At 37.9% G+C, this 19210-nt stretch overlaps 1 protein-coding gene and 1 long non-coding RNA gene across 2 annotated transcripts in view; one reads left to right on the forward strand and one right to left on the reverse strand.

Moving 5' to 3' along the window:
* LOC139117307 (bone morphogenetic protein receptor type-2-like) overlaps positions 1 to 19210 on the reverse strand; it is a 102461-nt gene that overhangs the window by 45018 nt on the left and 38233 nt on the right. The gene's annotated exons all lie outside the window — the stretch shown is intronic.
* LOC139117306 (uncharacterized) lies at positions 13379 to 15236 on the forward strand. The gene is made up of 2 exons (XR_011548494.1): positions 13379 to 13872; positions 14975 to 15236. It is a non-coding gene; the product is annotated as an uncharacterized lncRNA (long non-coding RNA).

A 19210-nucleotide genomic window follows, 5' to 3' on the forward strand; every position in this document is an offset into this window, starting at 1 on the left:
AGATGTATTTATCATTGTTACAAAACTTATATAAAATAAAAGTGCCATTCCGTCAAAGACCTACGCCAGTAGTGATCGGCAGATTGGCAATGGTTTTTGTAGAACCCTATTAAACCAAAGAAGAAATCACAAGCTAGCAAATTTAAACTAAAATTGTGCTTTTTAAATATTCCTCACAGAAATCCAGGGATTTGTGACAGGACTGAACCATAACTGAACTTCAGTTATTTATAGCTATACATGTACACAATTCATCTGTTAATTTTCAAATCTACAAACCACTGATATGAAAACTAGAAATAATCAAAATTGGGCAACCACTTCTGTAACCGGGTAACTGCTTCACTTACAAAAATGAAATCAGCAACACAGTAGATCTCTTTGAAATCTGAAGCTGCCCATCCTGCACAGAATCTCAACTATGCAATTTTGTTGTTGGAATCTTCTTGAGGAATTCAATTTTCTGATAATCCTGCTTTCAATACACATTGCTTGAAGTGTTTGTCAGCAGAACAAATGCTTGGCTAGATCCTCAGAGAATGAAACTGACCAGTGATAATGTAAGAACTACATGTATTCAAACAATAACAAGCCATGAATGTTTGTCACTCTGAACAAGATATGTGATTTGAAGACATTTTTTGTACATCACATTGCGTTGTACTTTATTATCACATCAGCAACAATTTTTAACTTTATACTTTCAAAGATAGTCTGACAGTTTCATTCTGACACTTACATATAATAGTGATGCAAAATAAATACCAAAATCTGGCGATGTAAAAAAGAGACAGTATTAACAGAATTAGTAATGGCCAACATGGCAAATGATGGAGGTAATACATGTATTAACCCTTTGAGTGCTGTAATTTTTCCCACCAAAACTGTAGTGCAACATTTCTACTAATTATAATGAATTTTTCTGTAATTGTTTGATAATTTTGGAACAAATGAACATAGTGTTTTGTTGGCTACAGTTTTTCACCAAAATTTTGGCAAAAATCTGAAAAAATTGACTTGATTATATTATAAAGGTGACAAAAATTGACTTTGGCAATAAAATAAAATAAAACGATTTTTAACTGTGGCCTATCAACCTTCATCCATTATTCTTACACCTTGCTGAAACTCTGCAAAAGACTATACAGAGTGTACGGTACAGTATGTTGATCAATATTACAAAGTGACAAGTCCCTTTCGATGGCTTTGACAAGGAGAGCAGAAACTTCCCCCTTGAACATCACCTGCTGTGAAGTGTTTGACACATGCGAGTGTTGATAGATGACAACTGTGGGTGTGTTGTTTGTCTCCAGAACAACAGTTAATGGTACCTAGAATGCTGTCACACAGGAAGGCTGGAAATAGTTTCTGTGCATAGAAGCTGGCTATTGCATACTAATGAAATCATATTGCAGCTTTAGTTCCAAGTATATATCACCTGCTTTATTTCTTTCAGCATCCTTGAGGGCCCCACTCTATGGTATAGGGAAGTGATTGCACAACGCTATAATGTTACATGTCTGTAGCTGCTTTTCTGAATGCCACGTTGACGTTTACTTATTATTGAATATACATGTCTTGTGTGTTCATTTCTTCTTTGGAACAAGTTGAATGCATAGGTAAACAATCGGTACAATGTTGTTATTATAATTTCTTGGCACATGGACAGCTTTTTGAAAGGCTTTCTATCTTTGCTTTCCTTGGAATACACAACACAAAATCGGTACAATATTTATTTTTCATTATTCTTGCCCCAATGTGGAATACCTGACATGTTTAAACGATGGAGAAAATAATTTCATATATAATTTTACGAGAAACTGTCCTCCTAAAAGAGATTTCACTTGAATCAATAGGATTTCTTTTGACAGTTTTGTGAGGAACATCTTAGCGATGGAAGTGTGCAGGTTTTGCACCTTGCATGGCAAACTTCCTTTTCTTTGCATACCCTCTTTGGCCCCACTCTATAGCTTGGACTCCTAGAGAAATGACCGCAATAAAGATTTTCACAACTATTAGCAATTATCCTCAGTACCTTTTTGAAATGCTGCATTTACTGATATATGTCATTACATGCACACCAAATACCATCGTTTTGGCTTAATACATTCAAATTAAATTCCAATCAAGTCTAAAATAATACAAGAATTCATTGGCAATCATGGTACAAACCTAGAGATGCTTGAGGAACATCATTCACAGTTATTTTCTGTTTCAACAATTACTCTCATCATATCAATGAAATATTTTGAAAACATGTACCAATTATGTACATGTACCAACACTTATCAGCATTTCTCAAAACCGTGAAGTTCGTAAACTTATGTAAACAATTTTCTTTCAATTGATTATTAGGTAACTTGCACTGTAGACTACATGATATTTACTTTGTTTCTTTAATTGAACCAAGTTTTTTTTTTGGCAATGTTTTACACATTTAGAGGCACTAGTATGTTTGTTTTCTACTAATCAATGTATAATTAGACATTATGACTTTCTCACAGAACAGGTGACCCCTGAATGACCCTTACATCCTGGCATTTTTGGCATGAATCTGTCAACCATAGCCATTGGTGTCTGTGCTGAGTTACTACTTTAAAGCATTTTCCTCATGGCAAAATGTTTCATTCTAAATACCAATAAAACATCCCTAAATATACTGGGCAAGGTTTGTGAAAGCTAACATTAAATCATGCCTTTTTCATGTTCACTTCTTACACTGCATTTCTCAATAATCCTCAAGATAGTACTTGAGGTAGATGGAGAGATTTATACCAAACCCATGCTGAACAAACACACTTTATTGAGTGTATTAAACATGCATTGGATATACTTTTTCTGCTATGAGTTGTTGCACTCTACCATGTAACCTGTACACCGCTTAGTTTTCAAATTCACAGACAGAGACAGCAGGTCAAAGTTCACAGGATGCAAACAAAGCCGCGTCCTGTGGCAGTAGATGACAGCTGTACAATTACCGGTATGTACATGTAGGTCTGGTGCATGCCGGGTCACTGAACAATACATACTCAAACCACTTGTTGATTTTACTATTTTTGGAATTGAAGAGACAGATTTATTATCAGCAATCCCATAAACACATCCGATGTGTCAGATGTATTGGTGATATTTATTGGGTAGGCACTGAAGAGCAAATGTCTAGGCAATCCCTCCTTTAAACAAATTGTCAGTTCATGTGACAAACATGAATTTCCAAAACCATGGCGATGAGACACAGACAGAGGCAAACTTGTATGACCCTTCACCTCAAAAAGGTCTGTCTATGCATTAGGGTAGCAATTCCGTCGTATATTTTTAAATGAATATCGCGTTGTGCGCACAAAACTAGCTCCTGCTTACAAAATTCAGTATTTCAAGTTTTTTCGCTTGTGTTTATGATTCTATATCTAGCAGTCCAAGCCACTGACTTTCTATGTACAGTAGTTTAATGATATCACTGACTGTAGTGAGTACCGTAACAATTTTATCATCCCTGTACAGCTTTTTGTCTGAAAGTTTTGTCAAAAAAAATTCAGGCAAGTATTCATGTTTGCACATTATAGACAGAAATGTAATTTTACCAGCCTGCTAAATCAGCATCATTTCTATATGATCCCTTATGACATAAAAAATGTAACAACAGGTAGATTAATGCCAGATAGGCTTCACTCGTCCATCACGTCATTGCCACTGACTTTTGACTGTGAGGGCATCATGTACCCTCTTACTGTTGTCGTCAGGTGGAGGCAGTACACTGTTCACATGTGTCAGTCAGCTGCAGTGTTCTGGGACTTATTCAGTCAGCTTCTGTCTGTAACTTCATTTGAGGTGGTGAATAAGAACACACCGTTTAAAGGGCCATTATTTGTAACTTTCGACCATTTTCTACCTCCATGTTGGAGGCTCATATTTGTTGCAAAATGTTGTTTTACGAAGAAACAAACATGATTAGTGATATTATAGCCACATAAAACTGCTATTTTTTGTCCAAACGTGTTGCCCTTCCGAGCTCGTTTGTTGACGTCTGGCATGCTCAGCGTGCTGGGGAGAATGCGGATATGGTGACGCCGCGATCACGCGAGATGTACAAGTTCACCTTTATTGCGGGATCAAAACAACATTGCGTCGTGGATTGCCAGACATCTGGCTACGTAACGTGTTTGGACAATGGACTACGACATAAGTACCGGGCACGCTCGCGCAGGTGTAGAAGAATGCCTACGTGGAATCCGCGTGTCAACAGAGTTTGTATTTCTGTCCGGACAAAAATTGAAATTTTCGTTGTAAAATCACATTTTATTTAGTTGTCGGGCACGTAATGTTTCCGAATAATATTCGATTCTATGTTATTTGAAAGACTCTTCAACATGAGCCAGTGATCATTTCAATCAAAACTAACGGAAAAATCGCCAGAAGATACAGCTAATGGAACTTTAATCTACCGTTAGGCAAATACACAATGTACATGTACATGAGCCAAATATGAGTCTTTCCTTTGCAGTATTCATCTGCTGCAAGTCTTGACCTGTGTTATACATGAATGTATACATTGTATACCAGTACGCCTAACATGACGGCTTTTTCCACGAGCTGTGATTGCCTATTTGATCTCTATACCTTTTTCTCTAATTCAGAGTATTGTAGACATGATACAGCTTATACATACATGTAGCCATGGCGACATGATTCTGTTGTCTTGGAATTGTAAATATATACATCTATACCATATACTAGTACTCATTCATTACATTATTATTAGATCTCACTTTTGCTTTGCTGGGTTCTTTTCTTCTCTCATTGGGAAAGACTTAAGAACATACTCAAAGGGATCATTTGATCTACTTTGACGGTAGGTGATTGCATGTTCCCTACAATGCACCTAATGGATATGAAGTAGCAGTCAACCCCAGATAGCAAAGATGGAGGAGTGCTGGCGGATGAGATGAGAGAGATAACCTTCGCCTGGCATCTCGGTAAGAATCCCTAAGGCAATGGAAACTTTAGACAGGAAAAAGAGATGATCTTTCTAAATGATGCCAGCAAATTTACACGCACACACACTGGATACAGCTTCTTTGATAAAGAGCCTCATGTAAATGTCCAGGTCATGCAATTCCGTGGTGTAAAGCTCAAAATATTGAGGAGGAATTATCCTACACTCTCAGAATCTCATGATTTGCCAGATTTTGCATAGCATTTCTTCTGCCCTTTTGCAGTAATTTTCCAAATATCCAGATTTGCAAAAGAAATCATTTAAAAGTGTTTCATCACCATTCAGTTGTGAAAAGAAAACAAAAACAATGTCTATCCATCCATCACATTTTCAGCTTACAGTTTTTTTTATTGATTGTGGAGTACTGAGTACTTGAACACAAAATTACACTCACATCACTATCTCATTTGTACACAACTGCACATGAAAAAAAAAATACTTCGTTTGGACCCGTTCAATTTATTAAATGATCATGAAACCAAACCACATGAGTTCTTAAATTTGCAGAAATAAATGTAGTAAACCTAGTGTGTAACAGCGAGTGGTGTGTAGAATTTTTGTAAAATGTAGAGGGAGAAGTTTTCACACCTGCGGGCCACAAGTATTTGAATTCTACCAATGAGTAAATCGCCTTTTTACAGCATTAGAAAAATTAGCATAATTTGTGACTGGACAGTCATGCGAAATTTTCACTTCATTTTAAATTTCATGCTGGTTCAAAAAGTAGTTTGTCAGTGACATTGAAAAGACAGAATGCAACATTGAAGTGGAGGACTTGAAGTGATATGGCATGTGTGTTCCACAATGGATGACAACAGGTTGGTTCTCTGAAGATTAAAATTCATAGCACCTGTACGCACATCTACCAATTTAGTTCAACCATAGACCCCCTCCACTGTCTATGGTTCAACATCATGTGGAGGCAGCCATATTGATCACGAGTGGGGCACCCCTAGTAGGCAGCCATTACAAACAGAACAGCCATTCACATATATCTGGTACAAACTTGCACACGTAGAACAGACTGCATTTAATAATACCATGTATCTTTTTGCAGGTGCACAAAATTTACATTTATAAACTTGTTTTAGTTTGAGAGTAAATCATGAAAATGATGCCAACATTTGCAGGTAACTGGATCTATTAAGCCATCTCACAAAGCAAGCAAAAAGCAGTCAACTTTCAAGGGGCCAAGTGCTGATATGTACCAGGAAGTCTACATGTCATTGCTTGATTGAGATTTATTCCGTAGGTTACTGTTGAAAGCTTGTCATGAGTAGACCAGGGTACACAAAATATGAACTGCCGGACAATATTCTATTCTCCTTACCTCATTCAGTGGAGACTTTTGAATGGACATTATCTGTTTTTTGTGAAACATTAAACAAGGTCAGCCTTTCATGGGATTGTGTAACCGGAATATATCTCTGACAGACCAACATGGATATGCATTTGCTAGTATGCTGTAGGCACTTAAAAATGTTTGCTGCATTGAGTGTCACTCATTGACAAGCTGGCACACATTAAAAGCAGGATTTTATCCATTCTGGTTGTATCTGCTTGGAAGCAAGTACGTATGGGATGCATCACCCCAGCAAACTCTTTGATCCTTGAGTCCTTGCATAATATGCACAAAGCAGACCCAAATGACAAATGTCATAATTACCGGATGTGGTAAAGAAATCCTGTAGCTGTGGTGAAGATAGAGGTAGGAGGGGTCACACTAACATCACTTGATTTGGAATGACTGTGCAATCTTTTTCACTGGTACATTGCACGTGTACGGACCCTCAGTATACAGTCCAGGTTATGTCCATAGAGAGGATATTACGATTGACCAATCAGCGAACCTGCCGCCGCCAACGTCATGAATAATTAACCATGCAAACCTTGGCTCGTACATTGCAACGAGTTTGGAACTTTACTGCTTGATTTCGCCCTTTATTTTTAGCACTGGGTAGTTTTTAGATGTAGACGTTACGCACAATGTTCAATGCGGCCGAGATGGTGACCGACACAAGTGGTTAGTACATTGAAAATTACTTATTTGGATGAATTTCCTGGCCGGGTACGGCTCCTAGGATTCAGCATTTGACCCTTGTAAATCTACAGTAAGTTATTTGTCGCCAAATATCGCCTACTTTTGGTCAAATTTCAATTTAACCTTGCCATCTGCAGTATGGAGAATGTTTCAAGCTTTGCAAAGATGGGTCAACTGTTTTAGTCGGTCATCGGAGCACGATGGAGCACGATTTTCTCGATCACCATGCATTTCCCGGTACGATTGACCCATCGCTCAGAAAAACGCGCGCCGGATCAATCGCCGAGAAGTTAACCAAAAGCTGGAAAAGAGAACGAAAAACGTCCAATAACTCTTTGTCGAATATGATCAAGGGTTAAGAAACTCAGAAAACTATTCTTGAAGAAATCTTACAATTTTTAACACGGTAGAACGTCGCCAATCGACTGCAGCTAAGATACTTCCGGGTAGCCAACAGTCTCACTCGATCGGTGGATCTGTCAGGTCATATCGCGATCTGAACAAAATGAACCAACGTAACCTTTGACCCTTGTTACATATACAGTACGTGATTGGTTCTTGCCTTAATTTCATTACATATACGGTACGCCATTGGCTCTTCCCTACTATCCTCTATATGGACATAACCCGGACTGGTATATATATGTGGGCAAGCGGGTCCCAAAGCATTTATCAGTGATGACCTATGTGTTCGGCAGCTCGTCGCTAAGAGATGAAAGTTACTGTTCCATTACAAATGAAATCTTGTGAATGCAGAATGATCGCTTTTGTCTGACAAAGCCGCTTCCAGTCTGCTCTATAATTTCTGACAAGCTGCATGATACTACCTGCAGGCAGTCACGACAGAGATCCATGGCCCTGCAGTCAACTTAGGCAACACACATGGTACTGGACGAATGGTGAACTGGCAGCAAGAGAGATGATTTATTGCAAAGACTGAAAACATTTGTCTGGCTGTCTGTGTATTATGATTTACAGAGACTTGCTACTTTTCATTCTTCAGTGAGATGTGGCATTCCTACAGCTGAAATACACAACAACATGGGCAATTTTGATTTTTACATTCAACCTGGTTCATTATCAATTCCACATATTTATTCCTTGCTCCACATTTGTAATATTTGAAAATCAAGTATGCATTCATCAAACATAAAATCAACCGCACTCTAAATAAAGTATGATCTTTGGCAACAAGGTAGTTTGAAGTATATAAACTTGCTGTTTTTTGGAGTTTTCTACCTCGATCAACACCTTAACGTTGGCCAACCGCATAATTATACAATGTATGCAGCCACATATTCTGTGTCCATAAAACAATCCTCTCTGCACTCTTCTGGTAAGTTTGCCAAGTTAACCCTTTGAGCGCTGAAATTTTTCCCACCAAAATTATAGCGTGCAAGATTTTACCAGTTTTGTGAATTTTTCTTTAATTTTTTTGACAATTTTGGACTAAATGAACATCACATTTTATTTGCTTCAGATTTTTATCAAAATTTTAGCAAAAATTAGAAAAAAATTGACTGGGGTATATTTTGATATAGGTGACAAAAATTGATACTGGCGCTCAAAGTCACATCCTTCTTCAACTTGTGAAGTAAGTTACATGTATCTTCTAAGTTACAAAAAATATGATGAGACAGTACTCTCCAATTGGCTCAATTTTGATGTTTTAGGGATAACTACTGTATTTTCACAGATGGCAGCCCTGTTTAGATGCCTTCAGTTTATGCAATCACTTTATAATGTTATTAACTGCAGTCTCAAAATTGGACCAGCCAATTCAATCATTTCAACGACACAAAAATGTAGACTACAGACTATTGATATCATTCAACAACGAATACAATACACGATTTCATCATTGACCAGCCTACCGTACATTGCAGACGTAGGCGGATCAGAGATCAATGTGCTCTTAAACTGACGCCAAAAGACTAACACAACACAACAAAAATATATTGTTCCTCGTAAATTTGGCCACAGACGCAGACAACACGTAGAGTGATATTTATAGGATTAAAAGTTTGTGTGAACTTTACAAGATTTTAGACAAGTACACCGACATTCACATGGTGACCAGGCTGAGCTTGCCTTGTGCCATTTACCAACATTTTGCTGTTGAACTGAGAAACCAGTTCAGTTACTTGAGTTGTTGACAGACACAATTGACAACAGGTGATCTATGTTTCACTCCCTGGGAAATAAAGTTTCAGACCAATGCATGGCAATTTTTCTTCTTGACTGACAGTGCATGTCAGTTAATATGTTACAGATACCTTCCTGTATCTATGTTTATACCAAGGTTATGGTGGTTGAGTATGTAATCTATGTGTACCAGTTTATGAAAAAAAAAACCATTTTTATAAAAAGTCATTAAAAGAAAGTCCTAAAAACAATACTTGTTTCAAAATCCTATCTGCCCCACATGTCAGTGTTTTCTTCACTGTGGTACCCCTCTACATCTTACATGTACGTAATTAGAACCTCACTCATTTTACAGGGATTTAATATTACCGGTAAACATCGATGCAATCATATTAGAGAACAGAGATGGTACCTGGGTTGCCAAATCATTTACCTATGAACCCAAAACTGCATTTACTGTTATAAGTACGGATGACTCAGCAACCCACTGTTTGAACACTAAGAAAAAGCTCAGCGATTTTATCTCATGGCTCAGCCACCAGTTCATCAAGTGTTGAAAACAAGACAAGACAGCATCAACTTCGACCTTACTGATAAACTGCCACAGGCTACATCTGTCAATCATGTGATCATGTTCTCTCCTCTTTTTTATCATCTGCACGAAGGTCACAACAACTTGAGACTGATGAAGACACTAAAAACCTGCGAAATGGCTGTAAGGAATTCTAATCATCTTTATCATGCCAATCTATTATGAAACACTGACGAAGCTCACCATGTTCATAATCTTTACCAGTATTGAGATTGTTATACCCTTTATTTCTTATTGACTTAGCTTCAACTCTGAAACCTTATGGAGATTTTTTTCCCCATTGTGAAATTCAGTTCACAATGACCACACTGAATTTAATTGAAAGCACATTTGATTCTTTATGAAAGTGCAATTCAAACTTTATTCTGAAAGTTTTGTGTGATTGGATTTATAATCTGTTCCATCCCCACCAAAAATCTGAACATGTTTGCTTTCTAAAGTATCAACATTTTACACACGTTAACACAATCATTTTTGGACTTCAATTTATCATAAGTTTCGAGATGCCATGGAATCAAAAGACACTTCAATAAAGAAACTAATTAATTCTCGATGTTCATAGATGACCTTACATTCAGGAACTTCTCATTGGTAACCTTATACATAATGACAATGGATTTATTTTTTATTTATTTTTCCTGTTCCACTGATGAGATTATTTCAATATAGAGGACAAAAACTCATCTATTGGAGTCTCCGTCAAACAAAGCTTCATTGTTTGAATTACGCATTATTTTTCTGCTTCATTGGCGACAAATCAGGTGTACTCATGATGAACCCAAAAAGAGAGCATATTAATCTCCAGATCTTGTTATACAAACACTATTTTTGTAGTACTCTTTATATTACACATGTATACCTATGATCATATTTTGTTTTGCCCATGTATATCTATGAGCATACATGTATTGAGCCTATTTTGTTTCTTTCTATAAGGCATCAATTTACGTGTAACTTTTGTCTAAATCTTAACTATCTGAGATGAAAGGGATGGCTTTGAACAAAACTAGTTTGTGTTAATACTATTGTGTTGTATATTTTGTATCCTTTTGATGTGTTGTGTTAACTATAACCAATTTTGTTTTTTGTATACACACTATATATGCATACATGTGTTTCTCAAAAGTGGAATGAAGTTTCAATCATTCTTCTGAATTTTCTGAGTGCCTTCAGCGTAAAACACGGGTTCAACCAGATTAACTCACTGAAAAGGGGATTTCAGACATTTATGACATGTCAGATCTCTAGCCATTCACTACTACAGGTTGGGTTTTACCTGACATGTACGACTGCTCCACCATTACTGCCACACACACACCCTATTTGCCTATCTCCAGTCATTTCCGGGACTGACTGGCATAAACAGTTTACACTTGGCACTCCATCACTATGTGTATATTGACTTGGGTGCTGTCAACCTAGAAATGTTGATCCATGGTTCAAGTTGCTCCTCACAATTTTGGTGCGACTGTGACTATAGCTATGGATAGATATCTTGAAAAGTCACATCCCTGAAGAGCCTTAACAACACATGTAGACAACGATACAGCCCAGCAAAATTTCTACTGGATATATTACTTGATGTATTTTCTGGGTTTTTTGTTCTGTTTATGAAATTTAAATTTCTTGTTTCACATCAAAATCATATCAAAATACGTGTGTCCAACTTCGATTACAAAAAGTAGTCTTCTCATTATCCTTTACCCAAAATGCACACATACATACCGGTACATGGACATGGACACAGGCCACACAGGTTTCATTTCCATCACTTATTTAGTTTTCAAAGCAACTAATTATGCCTCAGCTACTGAGCTCTGCCATTTTTATTCAATACATTATAAATTCACTCATTCATTAAACTATTTATTTATTTGTTTGTTTGTTTGTTTGTTCATAAAATTTTATTGACATTCTACCTATTTTTTAAAACACCCCATCTTTACAACAGTTTTACAGTATCCCACTGAGCTGATGATGAGTACCCCCATTCACACAAGGCTATAAAGGTGATAATGATGTCTGGCACAGTCTTTCTGTCGAGTAGCTTTTTCAAGGTAACTGCAAGAGGGCATTGTCTCCTCAGATCTGACAGTGTGAAATCATAATGAAGATGATAGACACTGATGAATTACAATCATTTTCACAGTAGTTCAAATGCTGAAGTTCATCTACTCTTTCACAGAACCACAGACAACGCAGTTTGTGATAGTCAGGATGCCAAGTTCAAAGGCACCCTGACGGACTGCACTACTTTAAGTTATCACTTTCTAGTCTTCTAAAAGTATTGATAATTTTTGAGATGGTCTCCTATTTTGTCTAGAAGAGCTCTATAGTTTTGGAATGGTACTCCAAGTCCAAAACTTACTATAAGTTTTGAAGCACCATACCAAAGCTACTGTGAGGTTCAGAACAACTTTCTGTTTATCCTGGTATCAACATTCACTAATAGACGTCACACTTCATGCACCCTGCAAAACTTTACATGACTTTTGCAGAACAGTAGATATCAATGACTGCTTTAACTTCTTGTTAATACCAGCTGCGAAGAAAAAGTGGTCAGCATTGAACAGAAAACATAGCAGCTGCATCACTCGGCTACACCTACGCAGCACTGCATCTTCCTATAGAGGTTTATATCAATGCCCTTACGAAATTTTTTTTTTGTGGCATATGTCCCACTGTCTTGCGGCTTATAAGCTACACACAAAAAAGGCTGCCAGAACTTTTTTTTCATTATGTGCCGATATGTGCCACTAGAGGCACTTAACAGGCACATAAAGACAAGCAGTCAAATCTTTTGTGGCAGATATGCTAAAATATTTAAATAAACACAGTTTGAGCAAGATATTGCTCACTATAAGCCACAACATTGAGTTGACACTCCACTTGATCACGCATTCTTAGATGAGATATCCATTGACAGTGACACTACAGCTGGCACAGCAGGAAACCTTTGATTTTCAACAAATTGTGTGAAAAACTACCATTCGACTTTGATCGGTGCAATAAATCAATCACTGACTTTTTATGTACGTTTTGCAAATGATTGGTTCTCACTGACAGCGTAACTGTTTCTACAGAAAAAAAGGCTTTGCAAAATATTAACTCTGGCGAACCATATATCGACGTTAGCCCTGCGTACGATGCTGTGTGTTCCGCTCACCACAATTAGCTGTAGCGGAACACACAGCATCGTACGCAGGGCTAATATCGACGTATGATGAACTTATTTCACGTACATATCTCCCTTGAAAAGACTTGTCTTTCAAAGAAATGCAACTCAAAAATAACGTATATCTTGCTCTTTTGTGTTTTCTTACGCCCTTTCCACACGCGGGTTTTAAATGAACTGCAAGTACGGAGTAGGTCTTGAAAGCGTACGTACGGCATATGGAGGTACGTACGGTAAAGCTTTCCCAGCGTATAATAATGTACGCATAGTTTCAACATTGATCACGCTGGGCTTCAAAATACGGACGTGCGCGATGAAAGTCATCGTCGGGCAAAGTTTGTAAGTCACGAGACTGCTATGTCGGAGCCGTTTTTGTAGAGTTTTGTGTTGATCTAGAAAGGTTATTCCCATGTATTTGTGTCAGCTGAGCTCGAGCTCGATCAAGCTGCTTGCTGAAGCAGGGAGACAATGCGTGGGTCAGAACAGACTTTGAACCCGGAACTCTAGAATCACGCCTGATGATGTCATATATCATGTGAAGACTTCTTTATGATTGGTCAGATTGTTGTAGATCATGTGAAGATTTCTTTATGATTGGTCAGATTGCCAAAAGGTCATGGGTCAAATCCTGAGCGGCAAATTAAATCTGATATGCACTGGTAGGCCGTTAGGACGTTTGAGCGAGGAGTATATCGTCGCCGTTTTTTCGCTCTGATTTTTGTACAGTTTAGCGTAAAATTACCGTAGGACATTATCATTCAGGGTACGTAAAGGTTAGCTATGAATTTAAAACCAACAAACAGCGTTTGCGATGCGTTGATGGCCCTTGGATGACCGATTCTGAGACCGCGATATCGTCCCGAAGAACAACGGTCACGGACACACCCATAGTTTGATCGAAGAGCTACAGATCGTTTAAAAATTCGGTAAGTAATTTTCAATACCACGAGTTGTCTCTATAATTTTCGCAGTTTTCACTGTCTTTGGTCGTGCTATATTGATGTTGTTCTTGGCGAACCCTGTTCAAGTATGCCAAATGAACGTACGGTATTGGCAAAAATAATATACCGGTAGTTAATCATGGAGGTTGGTAGCCCATACGATGCTGTGTGTTCCGCTACAGTTAATCGCCCCGCTCACCACAGCCCTGCAAAGACCCGTAGCGTAGGTAGGGTCGGTGACTTCAAATCCATTTTGGGACTTGACGTAAAAAGCCAAATTACTGCCGAAATTCAGCGTTCTTGGGCCCAAGTCGTATCCCTGCCTACCTCAGCTACTCGATCGCTTCCAAAAATGCCAGTCTTTTATTCACTTCTCGTAAATAACCGTCGATGTCGGCAACTCTCGCTAGCCCTGCGTACGATGCTGTGTGTTAGCTGTAGCGGCCAACACACAGCATCGTCCGCATTTTTAGATTACGCTTTTGAAAATTACGAATGAAAGAACGACGAAAATACAACTCAGTGGGCTAACTGCTAGTGTAACAATGAATACCAATAGGCATATCCACGACTCAGAGTACAAGCTGCAAAAACAGCAATGTATGCAACATTGATAAAATTTGTCCGCATTTCAAGCTGCGTGTCCGATATCGCGCGCGTACAGCGATATTTAGTAACAAACCTGTAACCGTGCACTGCGCTATTATAAAGGGATACTTTTTGTTTTAAAACAATTTATGAGACAGTTTTCCATTTACATTTCTTCTGTTTGAGATGTGCTGAAACCCAATCACCGCTGGTCAATAGTTGTAGTTTGGAGTGGTGTGTCACAAGTAAATAGTGAAAATGAGGCTGAAAAGCAATGATTTGGTAATCACAATAAACATAATGTATAGATATGTCATGAGTTTGTATCATTAGGTAAATTATTTAATATTAATTATTATAATTTCTTTCAAGCACATGAATGCTCTTTTCCGTGAATTTTTGTATTAATATATAATAAGGGTAGTCGACAAAATACAAGCAATTTCACTTTGCACATGTAATAATATCCTTGTCTGTTATTTATCATTTTTATTCTCAGTGTATGGGCAAAGGCCATGAAGCTGAACAGACCAATGGATCAACAGGAACATTCAATCTGAAGTTTCAGAACAAGATCGTAAACATTAGGATGGCATCGAAAACAACTTTGGATAATGTGAAAAATCAAATGCAGACTTTCAGACGTGTTCTGTTATGTTTTTCACATGAACCTCATTAGATTATTGAATTTTGATTTCCAGCCTAGTGTACCAACATCATTGTTTTACATATCAAAATAAACAATGGGGTATTATCGTGAAGATATGTGGTAAGTGTTTTTTTTTTTGTTTGCATCTGTGAGTAGGTGGTTTAACCCTTTCACCCCCAGTTCCCTGTATACAGGTCCAACTTTACCATAGAAAACAATTGATTTGGGACAAACCATGGTGGTGAAAGGGTTAAAAGGCAGCAGCTGTAACTTAATTTTTATTCAGTATTTTTATACTGTTATGTGTCTTGATTTTTGCCTATTTTGCCAAGTGAGTAAAGTGAAAAGTTACCTCAACACACAAAAGTTAAAAGAACAACATCATAAGTTACAGCTACTGTCCCTTTAAACAAATGAAGATGTGAAGTGTATGGTAATCTCCTGGCTAGTATAAAACTGGTAGGTACAAATGCAGGTATGGTTGGGGGGGGGGGGGGGGGGTTAGCACAGGAAGCATGCATAGCAGCATTTTACCATGAAACCTTTTACCCCACCATTTTTTGTGGCATATTGTCTGCAATCACAGCGGCTTGTATGCCGCTAAAAGCCCCGTCCCATTTTTTTGCGGCATATCGTCTGCAATCACAGCGGCCTGTATGCCGCAAAACTGTGCCAGAACAGATCTTTGCATGATAAAATATGAATAACCTGCTTATAAGCCACAAACAGTTGCAGCTTGGTATCCACAACTATTGTGGGTTAGCATGCACAACTATGTGCCAGAAGCCATATTTTTTCGTAAGGGTGGTGCAATCAGATTTACCGTGAAAGTATACAGTATGTGAGGGGTTCAGGGGTAGAATAAATGAGTATAGCAAACACATGACAGATGAGAGGTTTCAAGTGAGAATAGTCCCTTGTTGTTGCTTCTTGACATTTTAAATAGGCTGGTTACACTTGAAAAGCTGAAGGGGTTACACACGACAAAACACATGGGCTACAAGGTCATTGATCTTGCTTGTGCTGACAAGTCCAAATGCTTTTCAGAGTTTTGCTAATCATTCAAATGTACTGAACACTTACTCCCTAATACCTGTCAATCAAGTGACATCAATACACTGGGAGGGTAATCTATTATTAAAAGGATGCCAATCAATTAGCTGTCCCATCATTCTGATTTGATGTCTGTTTCCATGTAAGTCTATGCACACTGAAGATGTTCTCTGTCCAACCCACTCTATTAGATCACATAATAATCCTGTATCTTCAAAACATAATCTTCCTCTGCCCTCGTTTATCCCGTCATTAAAAAGAGGTGACTCATGTGCTCAGGAAAAAACACAAAGAAAACAAACATTTCATGACGAAAAAAATATGTCTGAACAAGCCACTTGGATAGAATTCCATTCCATTTTCCCTCTTTTTTTCTTTCCATGACAAAACAAGAGGATTGTCCGTGTCATGTCAACAGCATGTTCATCAGTGAACAGGCAGAATTGCACCAGACACAGAATGATGCACCAGTAATCATGATAAAAATGCAGACCATATTCATGAAGGGTGACTGTGTTGGGGAAACAAAAACACTGTTTACATGTGAAAGTCCATGGTAACCATGTATTCTTTTATAACCCTGCAAGATTTCTGAATTACAGAGTCATACTGACAAGGAACCAACGTTGGCAATTTCTGAGCAAATCTGTGAGTTGATAGCATTTTGTACTTTGATGCAATGATATAAACTTTCTCAGAAAGACAGCACAACCTGCACATTGTATATTGTCAGACATGATGAAGACACCTCTATTGATTACTTTCACCCCACCTATTCACCACTGAAATTGTGATTAGCAAGCTCTTTGACACCTGTGAGAAACTAACAAAGCAATCAAAAGAATAAATCTACAGATTGCCATACAAACTTTATAACAACCAAGACAATGATATTTGGTTTAGCTATAGAGGCCCAGACATCACGTGTACCACTAAGTTATTGTTCATTCAAAATAGCATTCAGCTTAAAACACTCACTCTCCAAAGCAAACAAAAAATTTTCCACCTGATGATGCTGGGTTACATTGCACAATATGTTTTGTTTGCCGTCATCAAATCCCCTTGATCATGCCAAAAAGAACAACAGTTCTACTTCACATACAAGCGTACTTCAATTTTTTTACTGATTTACATGTGTGTCTGTTTTGGGGCATGTTTTTGTATTCCACAATCTCATTCACACTGGCTCGATTACTTCTCTTGCCTTCCTTATTTTTCTTCAACTCTGAAAATTAAAGTGATGAGTACATGTCTGCTGGACTGCCTTTGAAAGGAGAAAAGTATGAAAGGAAAACAAATTTCACACCTGTCAATGCAATTGGACACTCAGTGGAGTACATTTTCACAAAACCTACCTCTCAAAATGATGCTTGTCTAGAGTCCTGAAGATTACATGAACAAATGACATAATCCAACAAGATTTTTTGATCACAGAAAGCTCCATCTTATTGGCAATATAGCTAACCTGACAAGATACAAGTCCATTCCATTTTCAAAACCCCTTAAACTGAAGCCTGTGAAGGGGTGGTAATGCTCTAAAAACCTTTAGGAATGAGATGAAATTTTACAAATTTTTATCCACATAAAAGTGTGAATTTGACATCACAGGGTAAAAATTAAAATAAGGAAACACAGAACACACAGAAGGTACCCCTTTCAGTTTCTGCCTACATAAAAATTCAACTACGATAAGAATTATTCAAATGTACATCAATGAAGATACTACTTTACCAGCTGTGTCAGCAGCTTAGCATAAATGCGTACATACAGCAGCCATTTTTAGAATTTCAGTCAACAGTCTGTAGGTTCCTCCTAGCGAATATTTTTCATTGCTACCTCTCTCTAATCTCGGTGACATTTTTCAAACTTCAAAACGCAAATATGAGAAATGGAATACTGCAAGCTGACTGACATAACAGTACATTGTTTATCCTTGAGGATAAGCTCTCCTAATCTCAGCTTGTTTAGTCTGCCAATTCCCTTTATTTAAGTACACAGAAACATACCAGACATCTGCTTTCTGAAAGCTGTGAAGGAGGGGGGGGGGAGCTAACCGATCTGTGCTAAAGTGACCACAATTGTGTAATCACACAGATACATACTTTTCATGGCATGACGGGGCAGAAATTGGTGCGAGTTTGCACATGGTACTTGAAATTGAACCAAACAACCTTCGCACAATCACTTTCATTTGTCACATGCATTTTACATAATCATGCACAGCCACTAACAGTGTTGTCCTTATATTTAAAAGTAGCCGGGTAAATTAAGAAAGTAGCCGGGTGGACTGCGAGGGAGCGAAGCGACCGAGCGGCGAGTGAGCGTAGCGAACGAGGTGGGGGGGGGAGAGCGCGAGAGGGGGGTGTCCCCCTCTCGCAAGGCGAAAAATGAAATTTTGGAGTGGAAATGGTGTTCTCTGGTGGCATCTGAGGTGACATTTAGCTGAGACTGAAACAGTACTTTTGTTGTGTGTCTTAGACGTGGTTCACATATCAAAAATCAAACAAACATGATTTTTGTTTTGTTTGTATTATTTATGCCACACTTATGGTTTTATTTGCAGTGAAGATGCAACATTTAATCTTAAATCACCCGCTCTCTGCTCATTTCATTGCTCATTTCCCATTCTTCATTACCACATAGTAGTTTCCCCAAAACCATCAAACTCATTCTATTCTAATCAAAACAAATTCGCTTTTGTTAAGAAAAACATCGGTAAGATAATTCACTGTTACAGTGTTCGCATTTACGAAAAAAAAATGCGTATATAGAAAACTCATAAAAAATGGAAAAATGCGTAGAGTCGATCAATGCGTAATAATATTACGCATTGGATTCAGGCTAGCGATAGTTTCTGAAACTTATGACACAAAGTGAGTGATTGACAGAAATGTTGCAACAAATTAAATGCAAACCGCGCACGATCATCGCGTCTCGCTGTCCCCAAATTTAATCAAAGCAGATATGCAGCATGGCGTCGGAAGGAAACAACTCTATTTTCTTTCAAATTTGCTCCACGAGTCCGTGAAAAAA

The sequence above is a fragment of the Ptychodera flava genome, chromosome 18, assembly GCF_041260155.1.
Source record: "Ptychodera flava strain L36383 chromosome 18, AS_Pfla_20210202, whole genome shotgun sequence".
NCBI classification, from domain to species: Eukaryota; Metazoa; Hemichordata; class Enteropneusta; family Ptychoderidae; genus Ptychodera; species Ptychodera flava.